Below are 12,348 nucleotides of genomic sequence, written 5' to 3' on the forward strand. Positions count from 1 at the left end.
TATCTAGCCATGTGATGAGGCCCAAGTCTCTGTTTAGCTGCAACTTTGTTTCTTTAGTTGTAAAGGGAGGAGATATGATTCAGTTCTCTTGCAGTCCCTTTCAGTTCTAACAGTCTATGCATTTGAATTCTAATTGTGTCATCTAGGACATTCTGGTCTGGAATGTATGGGTGTCAAAATATTATCAAATGTGGTGAAACATCAAAAGGCCAGTGTGTGTGTTTTCCATGGTAAGAAGGATGTAACGTATTGCATCCATCTGAATAGTGAGGCAAAACGGACTGGGAAGGAATGAGTTCTTATGTGATTCCAGTAACTTAGCTCCCCAATGCTGACCGAGCTTAGGTAAACAGTTCTCATATGGAACTACCAATGTTTTTTTCTCTACTAAGATGCTCTTAAGTAACTTCCCTGGATTCACAGGGAAACTAAGAGGGGAGAAATTAATAGAAAATCATGTTTCTTGGTGAAATAGAACAGATTTTTAGCATTTGAATTTTATTCATCCAATGTTTACTTGATGATATGGTTGTAAATGGCTGATTTGTTAAAGGCAACATGATTCTTGTAACAGTTCTCTTCAAAAGGTCTGGTGCTTGCCTCCCTATAGAGAGAGAGGAAAGTAGTGGGTGGAAATATGGCGCAGCTGTGTCTTGGGGTGAGGAATTGATTCTGGATGCAGTCTAGGAGGTGAACTCTTCCTGTCTCAGAAATGTTCATCTTGATGAGCTCTCTTCCCCTTGCATGGTTCCTCTAGCTGTAATGGAGGAAACTTTATAAGAGGTTTGACTATTAGTGGTTTTTGTTTGTTTGTTTAGCATGTAGGTAGTGGTATTGTCCAGTCATGGTTGGCTTAGGTGAAGCAAACTGAGAGAACATACTTCAGGAAGTTAACACTGGAGTGAGTTGTTTCACATCTTGGACCCCTCATTTTGTTCCTCGTTGGAATGATGAAGGACTTGGGTCTAATCTTTTTTTTTTTTTTTTTTTTTTTTTTTTTGCGATATGCGGGCCTCTCACTGCTGTGGCCTCTCCTGTTGTGGAGCACAGGCTCCGGACGCGCAGGCTGAGCAGCCATGGCTCACAGGCCCAGCCACTCTGTGGCATGGGGGATCTTCCCAGACCGGGACACGAACCTGCGTCCCCTGCATCGGCAGGCGGACTCTCAACCACTGCGCCACCAGGGAAGCCCTTGGGTCTAATCTTTAAAATCACTTGCAGCTCTAAAATGCTGAGATTCTTTCCTGTTCTTCCTTCATAACCTTGCACTAAAGGCTGAAAGCAAAGGATTCCTTGTGATTTGCCATGAAAGGCAAAAATTAAAAGTATGCATGCATAATTTAATATTGATATTTGTATTATTTAGTCTGATCACAGAGGAGATGGTAGCTGATGTCATAGCCTGTCTTATTTTCCATTTCAATCCCAGGAGGAGTTTAGGAGCCATTTCCTTTGCCTCGACTTCCCAGACAGTACTACACACAAGCGTTCAGTGTGTACAACCTACCTATAAGAGAATTAAGTGTTTTAATTTCTATCACTGGAGACGAATTTATATTTGCAAGGTCAGAGATTGACAGATGACTCATGGTTGGGGAATAATTCCAACATATAATCCCAGGAACCTTATGGTTTCTAATTTATAGGGAATGTGTAGGTTTCACATTTTGTACAGTTCAACCCCTTCAGATGAGAAAACTGAGGTCCAGAGAGAAGCTGGTTAGAGGCAGAGCCAGCTAGAGCTAGGGTAGGAGTCTGGGCTCCCAGTTCAGCACTTTTCCCTATCATGCCTTGCAGCTTTCGATACTTCGAGGATATTCTTACTGATAATCCTCCCCTCAGGAGTAAGGATTGGAAGAATGGGATGTTGTTGAACACCAATTTGGAAGGGACAGGATAAGGGGTGGCTGTTATTCATCAACAGGCTGAAGGGAGCCCTTCTTTCCATGTTTCCACACCCATCACCAGTAATTAATCTGGGCCGTGTTATTATCTAGCTCCACACTTCACCTTCCTCATTCCTTCAGGAGATAAACGTGGTCTGCTGTTCCCAAAATAAAGTTGACTTTGAAGTCCACTCAGGACCCACAATAAATGAAACAAAGGTCAGGACAAGGAAAGGACACTTGGGCCCTCTGCTCTGTGACAGATGCTAACCAGAGTCCTCACCCATCAGATGAGATAACACTTCTAGGAATTACTGCCCAGCAAGAGGTATCTTCAGGAAGAAAGGCCTTTTGAGCCTCAAAAATGAGTAAAATTTTGGGCTTCCCTGGTGGCGCAGTGGTTGAGACTCCGCCTGCTGATGCAGGGGACACGGGTTCGTGCCCTGGTCCGCGAAGATCCCACGTGCCACGGAGTGGCTGGGCCTGCGCGTCCGGAGCCTGTGCTCTGCAACGGGAGAGGCCACAACAGTGAGAGGCCCGCATATCGCAAAAACAAACAAACAAACAAAACTATAACATTGGGCTTCCCTGGTGGCGCAGTGGTTGGGAATCCGCCTGCCGATGCAGAGGACACGGGTTCGTGCTCCGGTCCAGGAGGATCCCGCGTACCGCGGAGCAGCTGGGCCCGTGAGCCATGGCCGCTGGGCCTGCGCGTAGGGAGCCTGTGCTCCGCAGCGGGAGAGGCCACAGCAGTGAGAGGCCCGCGTACCACAAAAACAAAACAAAAATGAGTAAAATTTTGATAACCTTCACCTCACTGGTATTTGCTTTCTATCATACCCTGTTTTCTGTCTGTTATGATTTTGTTGTCTGGACTTTGTTGATCTCTTTCCCAGTAGAATGTAAGCACCTCAAGTACAAGCAACATGCACTTTAAGCCTCCAAACAATTCAGGACAGGTATTTATACATGGTGAAAACTCAGCAAGTACCCCCTGAGTGAGTGAAAGGATGAGTAAATTTCATATATGCTAACCTTTAGAATTAAAAAATTGGTAGCTTTGTATATTAGATTGAAAGGAAACTGTATACAAAAGAAATTTACCCAAAATTCTACATATTTTTATATAGTTACTTATTTCTCACTATGTCATTACAACTTGCTTTTGTTTGGCTACATAAAAATCATTTAAATAATTTTAACATATCATAGGCAAAGTTGAAGAATGAACTTTAAGATTTACCTGCTTTAATTTATTTTTAGCAATAGAATTATATTAAACTCATGTTATATGTTTAATAACTTTTCACACAAAAGTACGTGTTTATTATCATAAAATTTAGAAAATACAGAATTAGAGAAAAAAAGAAAGTAAAACTCCCCCATGATCCCACAACCACCTTTGACATTGGTAATAATCCTTTCAGCCTTTCTTCTTCTATCATATACATAAATAGCAATCTCTCTGTCTCTTTTTATACATTTGTGTGTATGTGTGTGTATATATACTTATTTACATATCTATTTTTTACCAAAATGGATCATATGGTACATACTATGTTATTCTTTTAACATCTTTATTGCAGTATAATTGCTTTACAATGTTGTGTTAGTTTCTGCTGTATAACAAAGTTAATCAGCTATATGTATACATATATCCCCATATCCCCTCCCTCTTGCGTCTCCGTCCCACCCTCCCTATCCCACCCCTCTAGGTGGTCAAAAAGCATCGAGCTGATCTCCCCATGCAATGCAACTGCTTCCCACTAGCCGTCTATTTTACATTTAGTAGTGTATATATGTCAATGCCACTCTCTCACTTCATCCCAGCTTACCCTTCCCCCCCGCCCATGTCCTCAAGTCCATTCTCTATGTCTGTGTCTTTATTCCTGTCCTGCCACTAGGTTCTTCAGAACCATTTTTTCTTTTTTTAGATTGCATGTATATGTGTTAGCATACGGTATTTGTTTTTCTCTTTCTGACTTACTTCACTCTGAATGACAGTCTCTAGGTCCATCCACCTCACTACAAATAACTCAATTTCATTGCTTTTTATGGCTGAGTAATATTCCATTGTATATATGCGCCACATCTTCTTTATCCATTCATCTGTCAATGGACACTTAGGTTGCCTCCATGTCCCGGCTATTGTAAATAGAGCTGCAATAAACATTTTGGTACATGACTCTTTTTGAATTATGGTTTTCTCAGGGTATATGCCCAGTAGTGGGATTGCTGAGTCGTGTGGTAGTTCTATTTTTAGTTTTTTAAGGAACCTCCATACTGTTCTCCATAGTGGCTGTATCAATTTACACTCCCACCAACGGTGCAAGAGGGTTCCCTTTTCTCCACACCCTCTCCAACATTTATTGTTTGTACATTTTTTTATGATGGCCATTCTGACTGGTGTGAGGTGATACCTCACTATAGTTTTGATTTGCATTTCTCTAATGATTAGTGATGTTGAGCATCCTTTCATGTGTTTGTTGGCAATCTGTATATCTTCTTTGGAGAAATGCCTATTTAGGTTTTCTGCCCATTTTTGGATTGGGTTGTTTGATTTTTTGATATTTAACTGCATAAGCTGCTGGTATATTTTGGAGATTAATCCTTTGTCAGTTGCTTCATTTGCAAATACTTTCTCCCATTCTGAGGGTTGTCTTTTCATCTTGTTCATGGTTTCCTTTGCTGTGCAAAAGCTTTTAAGATTCATTAGGTCCCATTTGTTTATTTTTGTTTTTATTTCCATTCCTCTAGGAAGTGGGTCAAAAAGGATCTTGCTGTGATTTATGTCATGGAGTGTTCTGCCTATGTTTTCCTCTAAGAGTTTTATAGTGTCTGGCCTTATGTTTAGGTCTTTAATCCATTTTGAGTTTAGTTTTTGTATGGTGTTAGGAAGTGTTCTAATTTCATTCCTTTACATGTAGCTGTCCAGTTTTCCCAGCACCACTTATTGCAGAGGCTGTCTTTTCTCCATTGTATATTCTTGCCTCCTTTATCAAAGATAAGGTGACCATATTTGCGTGGGTTTATCTCTGGGTTTTCTATCCTGTTCCATTGACATATATTTCTGTTTTTGTGCCAATACCATACTGTCTTGATTACTGTAGCTTTGTAGTGTAGTCTGAAGTCAGGGAGCCTGATTCCTCCAGCTCCGTTTTTCTTTCTCAGGATTGCTTTGGCTATTTGGGGCCTTTTGTATTTCCATACAAATTGTGCAATTTTTTGTTCTAGTTCTGTGAAAAATGCCATTGGTAGTTTGATAGGGATTACACTGAATCTATAGATTGCTTTGGGTAGTATAGTCATTTTCACAATGTTGATTCTTCCAATCCAAGAACATGGTATATCTCTCCATCTGTTGGTATCATCTTTAATTTCTTTCATCAGTGTCTTATACTTTTCTGCATACACGTCTTTTGTCTCCTTAGGTTGGTTTATTCCTAGGTATTTTATTCTTTTTGTTGCAATGGTATATAGGAGTGTTTCCTTAATATCTTTCATATTTTTCATCATTAATGTATAGGAATGCAAGAGATTTCTGTGCATTAATTTTGTATCCTGCTACTTTACCAAATTCATTGATCAGCTCTAGTAGTTTTCTGGTAGCATCTTTAGGATTCTCTATGTATAGTATCATGTCATCTGCAAACAGTGACAGCTTTACTTCTTTTCTGATTTGGATTCCTTTTTTTTCTCCGAATTCTGTGGCTAAAACTTCCAAAACTATGTTGAATAATAGTGGTGAGAGTGGGCATCCTTGTCTTGTTCCTGATTTTAGAGGAAATGGTTTCAGTTTTTCACCATTGAGAATGATGCTGGCTGTGGGTTTATCATATATGGCCTTTATTATGTTGAGGTAAATTCCCTCTATGCCTACTTTCTGGAGAGTTTTTATCATAAATGGGTGTTGAATTTTGTTGAAAGCTTTTTCTGCATCTATTGAGATGATCATATGGTTTTTATCCTTCAGTTTGTTAATACGGTGTATCACATTGATTGATTTGTGTATATTGAAGAGTCCTTGCATTCCTGGGATCCTTGATCCTTGATCATGGTGTATGATCCTTTTAATGTGCTCTTGGATTCTGTTTGCTAGTATTTTGTTGAGGATTTTTGCATCTATGTTCATCAGTGATATTGGTCTGTAGTTTTATTTTTTTGTGACATCTTTGTCTGGTTTTGGTATCAGGGTGATGGTGGCCTCATAGAATGAGTTTGGGAGTGTTCTGCCCTCTGCTATATTTTGGAAGAGTTTGTGAAGGATAGGTGTTAGCTCTTCTCTAAATGTTTGATAGAATTCGCCTGTGAAGCCATCTGGTCCTGGGCTTTTGTTTGTTGGAAGACTTTTAACACAGTTTCCATTTCAGTGCTTGTGACTGGTCTGTTTATATTTTCTATTTCTTCCTGGTTCAGTCTCGGGAGGTTGTGCTTTTCTAAGAATTTGTCCATTTCTTCCAGGTTGTCCATTTTATTGGCATATAGTTGCTTGTAGTAATCCCTCATGATTCTTTGTATTTCTGCAGTGTCAGTTGTTATTTCTCCTTTTTCTTTTCTAATTCTATTGATTTGAGTCTTCTCCCTTTTTTTCTTGATAAGTCTGGCTAATGGTTTGTCAATTTTGTTTATCTTCTCAAAGAACCAGCTTTTAGTTTTATTGATCTTGCTATTGTTTCCTTTATTTCTTTTTCATTTATTTTTGATCTGATCCTTATGATTTCTTTCCTTCTGCTAACTTTGAGGTTCTTTCTCTAATTGCTTTAGGTTTAAGGTTAGGTTGTTTATTTGAGATTTTTCTTGTTTCTTGAGGTAGGATTGTATTGCTATAAACTTCCCTCTTAGAACTGCTTTTGCTGCATCCCATAGGTTTTGGGTGTTTGTGTTTTCATTGTCATTTGTTTGTAGGTATTTTTTGATTTCTTCTTTGATTTCTTTAGTGATCTCTTGGTTATTAAGTAGTGTGTTGTTTAGCCTTCACGTGTTTGTATTTTTTACAGTTTTCTTTTACTGTAATTGATATCTAGTCTCATAGCATTGTGGTCGAAAAAGATACTTGATATGATTTCAATTTTCTTAAATTTACCAAGGCTTGATTTGTGACCCAAGATACAACCTATCCTGTAAAATGTTCCATTAGCACTTGAGAAGAAAGTGTATTGTGTTGTTTTGGGTGGAATGTCCTATAAATATCAATTAAGTCCATCTGGTTTAATGTGTCATTTAAAGCTTGTTTTCCCTTATTTATTTTCATTTTGGATGATCTGTCCATTGGTGAAAGTGGGGTGTTAAACTCCCCTACTATTATTGTATTACTGTTGATTTCCCTTATGTTGAGTGCATAAATATTTACAATTGTTATATCTTCTTGGATTGATCCCTTGATCATTATATAGCGTACTTCTTTGTCTCTTGTAATAGTCTTTATTTTAAAGTCTATTTTGTCTGATATGAGAATTGCTATTCCAGCTTTCTTTTGATTTCCATTTGCATGGAATGTCTTTTTCCATCCCCTCACTTACAGTCTGTATGTGTCCCTAGGTCTGAAGTGGGTGTCTTGTAAACAGCATATATATGGGCTTTGTTTTTGTATCCATTCCGCCAGTCTATGTATTTTGGTTGGAGCATTTAATCCATGTGCATTTAAGGTAATTATCGATATGCATGTTCCTATGACCATCTTCTTAATTGTTTGGGGTTTGTTTTTGTAGGTCTTTTCCTTCTCTTGTGTTTCCTGCCTAGAGAAGTTCCTTTAGCATCTGTTGTAAAGGTGGTTTGGTGGTGCTGAATTCTCTTAGCTTTTGCTTGTCTGTAAAGGTTTTAGTTTCTCCGTTGAATCTGAATGAGATCCTTGCTGGGTAGAGTAATCTTGGTTGTAGGTTTTTCCCTTTCATCACTTTAAATATGTCCTGCCACTCCTTTCTGGCTTGCAGAGTTTCTGCTGAAAGATCAGCTGTTAACCTTATGGGGATTCCCTTGTATGTTATTTGTTGCTTTTCCCTCGCTGCGTTTAATATTTTTTCTTTGCCTTTGATTTTTGATAGTTTGATTAATATGTGTCTTGGTGTGTTTCTCCTCAGATTTTTCCTGTATGGGACTCTCTGCGCTTCCTGAACTTGGTTGACTATTTCCTTTCCCATGTTACATAAGTTTTCAACTATAATCTCTTCAAATATTTTCTCAGTCCCTTTCTTTTTCTCTTCTTCTTCTGGGACCCCTATAATTTGAATGTTGGTGCGTTTATTGTTGTCCCAGAGGTCTCTGAGACTGTCCTCAATTCTTTTCATTCTTTTTTCTTTATTCTGCTCTGTGGTAGTTATTTCCACTATTTTATCTTCCAGGTCACATATCCGTTCTTCTGCATCCGTTATTCTACTATTGATTCCTTCTAGAGAATTTTTAATTTCATTTCTTGTGTTGTTCATCATTGTTTGTTTGCTCTTTAGTTCTAGGTCCTTGTTAAATGTTTCTTGTATTTTCTCCATCCTATTTCCAAGATTTTTGAATCATCTTTACTATCATTACTCTGAATTCTTTTTCAAGAAGACTGCCTATTTCCTCTTCTTTTGTTTGGTCTGGTCAGTTTTTACCTTGCTTCTTCATCTGCTGCATATTTCTCTGTCTTCCTATTTTGCTTAACTTGCTGCATTTGGGGTCTCCTTTTCACAGGCTGCAGGTTTGTAGTTCCTGTTGTTTTTGGTGTCTGCCCCCAGTGGGTAATGTTGGTTCAGTGGCTTGTGTAGGCTTCCTGGTGGAGGGGACTGGTGCCTGTGTTCTGGTGAGTGGGGCTGGATCTTGTCTTTCTGGTGGGCAGGTCCACGCCTGGTGGTGTGTTTTGGGGTGTCTGTGACCTTATTCTGATTTTAGGCAGCCTCTCTGCTAATGGGTGCGGTTGTGTTCCTGTCTTGCTAGTTGTTTACCATGGGGCATCCAGCACTGGAGCTTGCTGGCCGTTGGGTAAAGCTGGGTCTTAGCGTTGAGATGGAGATCTCTGGGAGACCTCTCACTGATTGATATTACATGGGACCGGGAGGTCTCTTGTTGTCCAATGTCCTGAATTCGGCTCTCCCACCTCAGAGGCTCAGGCCTGACCCCAGGCTGGAGCACCAAGACCCTGTCAGCCACACGGCTGCCTTGAGTCACGTGTACTGTGTCCAGATGGTCTCAACACCACAGTGCTCTCTCGGGGCTGCCTCCTTGAAGTAGCTACCACTGTGGAAACTGGGCAAAATGCACATCCCAAAGATGAAGGAGGGGGATACATACTATTTTAACTTACATTTTCTATTTAAGCTGTATTGACTATCTTTCTATATCTTTATATATTCTTCTAAGTATCATTAATGATGGCTCTATGGTATTCTTTATATGGAAGTACCATAATTTATTTAATTAACCTCTACCTTTGAGTGTTTAGATTGTGTCCATATTTTCCCTATAAATAATACTCTGAGGAACATCCTTGTAACACAATCTTTGTGCACCCTTAAAATTTTTTTTCATCATTATAATTATTACCTTAAATTCAGAGTTCTCAATTTTTCCCAGTGACCCTTTTTTTTTTCCCTAAGGAAAAAAGCACTCTCTAGCCAAGAGTGTATGTGTGAGATCCCTAGACCTCTGGGAACTACACACATGGGATGGGAAATTTTGTTTGTCTTCAGAAGAGGTTTTCTTCCTTGTGCAATAAGTTGTTATTATTTTGCAGCAGGAAAAGTAAAATGTATTCCAGGGTTTAGTTTGCGTTGACAGTATTCAGAGTGCATAATAATTACCAACCATCTCCTTGCAGAGGTTTGAGGGTTGATTTTGCCACCACTCCCACCTCATCCCCATTACACAAAAACACATATAGTATGTTGTGGAAATGTGCTTAAACACAGCTGGATATAGTTTCTTGCCTATCAATAAATATGCAGAGCCTGTTGTATAATAGGTGCTCAATTAATATTTATCAAGTGAAAGAAAGAGGTAGAAGGGAAGAAAGAATCTTTTATTGATTCAGTGATCACAGATCAACCTTTGTTAGATTTGCCCTCTTCACATGTCAGAAGACCTTTGCAAAAGCTGGAAATGAGCTCCTTATTTTTAACCCCTGCAGGAAAGAAAGATGAGGCTACCAATATCCATTCTCCACACCCTGTCCCCGGCATTTTCAAGATGACACACCTGACTGATCAGAGCCAACAAGTAGATACCTACAAGCATATTTTCTCATCTTAGAAAACACAGAGCTTCCTGAAGGTAGGAATACATTTTGTTCTTGCATATCAAAGTTGAATTGCTATACGTTGTTCGTGCAAATTGTGAGTGAAGGAACATGCCAATCTACCCATGTGTAATACTTAGAATTCATTTGGGGAGAATAAAGGCCAGGCCTTAATCTGTGAAAACTTATCCTAACCATTTTCTCCAGAGAGTCTCAAAATCTCAGGTCTGGAATGGCCTGAAAGGGCATCCATGCCTTCTCTGATGCTGGGCCCCCACCTCTAACATCCCTGCTTCTGCTTGAGCATCTCTAGTGATGAAGAGCTCACTACTTTAATGGGCAGTTCCATTCGTCTTTGGATAGGCAGCTGTTCTTGTTAGAGCCAAAATCTGCCTCTCCCTACCATATTCTCACTGGTCCCAGTAATGTCCTCCAGAGTGTCAAAAGCAAATCTGATCATTCTTCCTCATGAATATGTAAAGACAGCTTGGGTCTTCTTTGGTACTTGTTTTCTCCAGGATAAAAATAATTTTTGAAAAATTCTCTTAAAACTTTGCAGTTTTCCCTTACCCACAGCCTTTACTTTTCTAGTTAGCAATGATGGACTGATTTACTCTGAGCTCTCTGGCCCTACATCCCCCCCTCCGCTTCCCCCTCCCCACAACCAAAGGGAACATATTGGGTCCCTGGCAAGGACCTATAGGATTCAAAGGCAGAGACTCTACTCCTTACTCAGAGATTGTCAGTGAACAAGAAGTCTGTGCCTGGGTTATCTGTCTGTTCCCTCAGGTCTCTCACAGTGGTGGATGGAATTCCCTGACCATCCATTTTATTTCCTGGCTTTTGCTCTATGAAGTGAAGGGCAGCTCTAGGAAGTATTTAGGAGAGGCAGTGTGACTGCAGTAGAAAAAGCATAGGCTTTGGAGTGAAGGTTACGTTTAAATTCCAGCTCCTCTATGAAGTTGTTTTGAGACCTTGTGCCAGATATTTAACTTTTCTGGGCTTTTCTTTCTTCATCTGTAACAGAGGCATCTAATATCTACTGCAGAGTGTCATTTTAAGGGCTAAATAAAATAATGTACTTCAAGTGCCTGGCTTCTGGTGGGCATTTTATAAATGATAGCTGCTACTAATCATAAGAAATAATTTTTCACTAGGAAAATTGTGGCTTAGTCATACTCTAAGCAGAACAAGTAATTTTTTTACTACAACAGTATGTATTATCAGTTGTCTGTCCCATTTGAATTATCTCTGGCCTGTGATTCATGGTAAATTTTTTTATCGAATGGCCTATACCCACAGTACTCTGTCACCTCCTATTCATTCTGCAGCCCAAGAACAGATCAGCCTTCTGGCCTCACCTATTATCTGAAACTGCCTCCTTTAAGGGAAGTCCCTATTGCCAAATCCAAGGGACCCAAATAGGCCTCCATCACTCTGCAGCACTTGACACTACTGGTCACACAACCCTTTCAGGAAAGCTCTCCCCTCCTAAGAGATTTCACATTCTTCTGGTTTTCCTCTCTGGATGCTCCACATCCTCCTTCCACACCTTGCTAGGGTCATCTTCTCAATGGTAGCATAATCTAAAGTTTTTTCCTGGACCCTCTTCTCTTCTAGGCTCAAGGGCAATTTAATCTGGCTTCAATTGCCATCCTTAAGCTAATAATTCACCACATATGTGTGGCGAATACTTCTCTCTAGGAACAAAGACCTGTATATACAACCAACCTCTTGACTTCACTGTCTCCTTGGTTGTCCCACGGGTACTTCACACTCTACTGTTGAAAGTGGAACCAATTATCTTCCCCTCTAATCAAGCTTAACTCATATGCTCTGTTGCTTAATGATTGACACCACCATACAGTCCCTCCAGTTGCCAAAGCCAAAATTCTGGGAGTCTACCTTGATTCTTCCCTCTCCCTTAGGCTCTATATCTACTTAACAATCAAGTTCTATCAATTCTATCTCCTTAATATCTCTGAAATTCATTATATTCTTTCTATACCTTCCACCACTGCTTTTTCTCAGGCCATCCAGCAGCTGGTCTTCTTTCTTCTGTCTTATCCCTGATAGCACATTTGCCACCCTACAGTCTGTGTGATCTTTCCAATTATAATGTTTATGATGTCAGTCTCCTGTATAAAATACTTTATTTTTTGTTGCCCTTGGAAAAAGTACAAATGCTTTTGGCCCTGTTTAGAAGGCCTTTTCTTGATCTTGTCCCATTTTCCTCACTAACCTCATCTCTTTCCC

Source organism: Lipotes vexillifer, unplaced genomic scaffold (assembly GCF_000442215.2).
Source record: "Lipotes vexillifer unplaced genomic scaffold, Lipotes_vexillifer_v1.1 scaffold920, whole genome shotgun sequence".
In the NCBI taxonomy this organism is placed as follows: domain Eukaryota; kingdom Metazoa; phylum Chordata; class Mammalia; order Artiodactyla; family Lipotidae; genus Lipotes; species Lipotes vexillifer.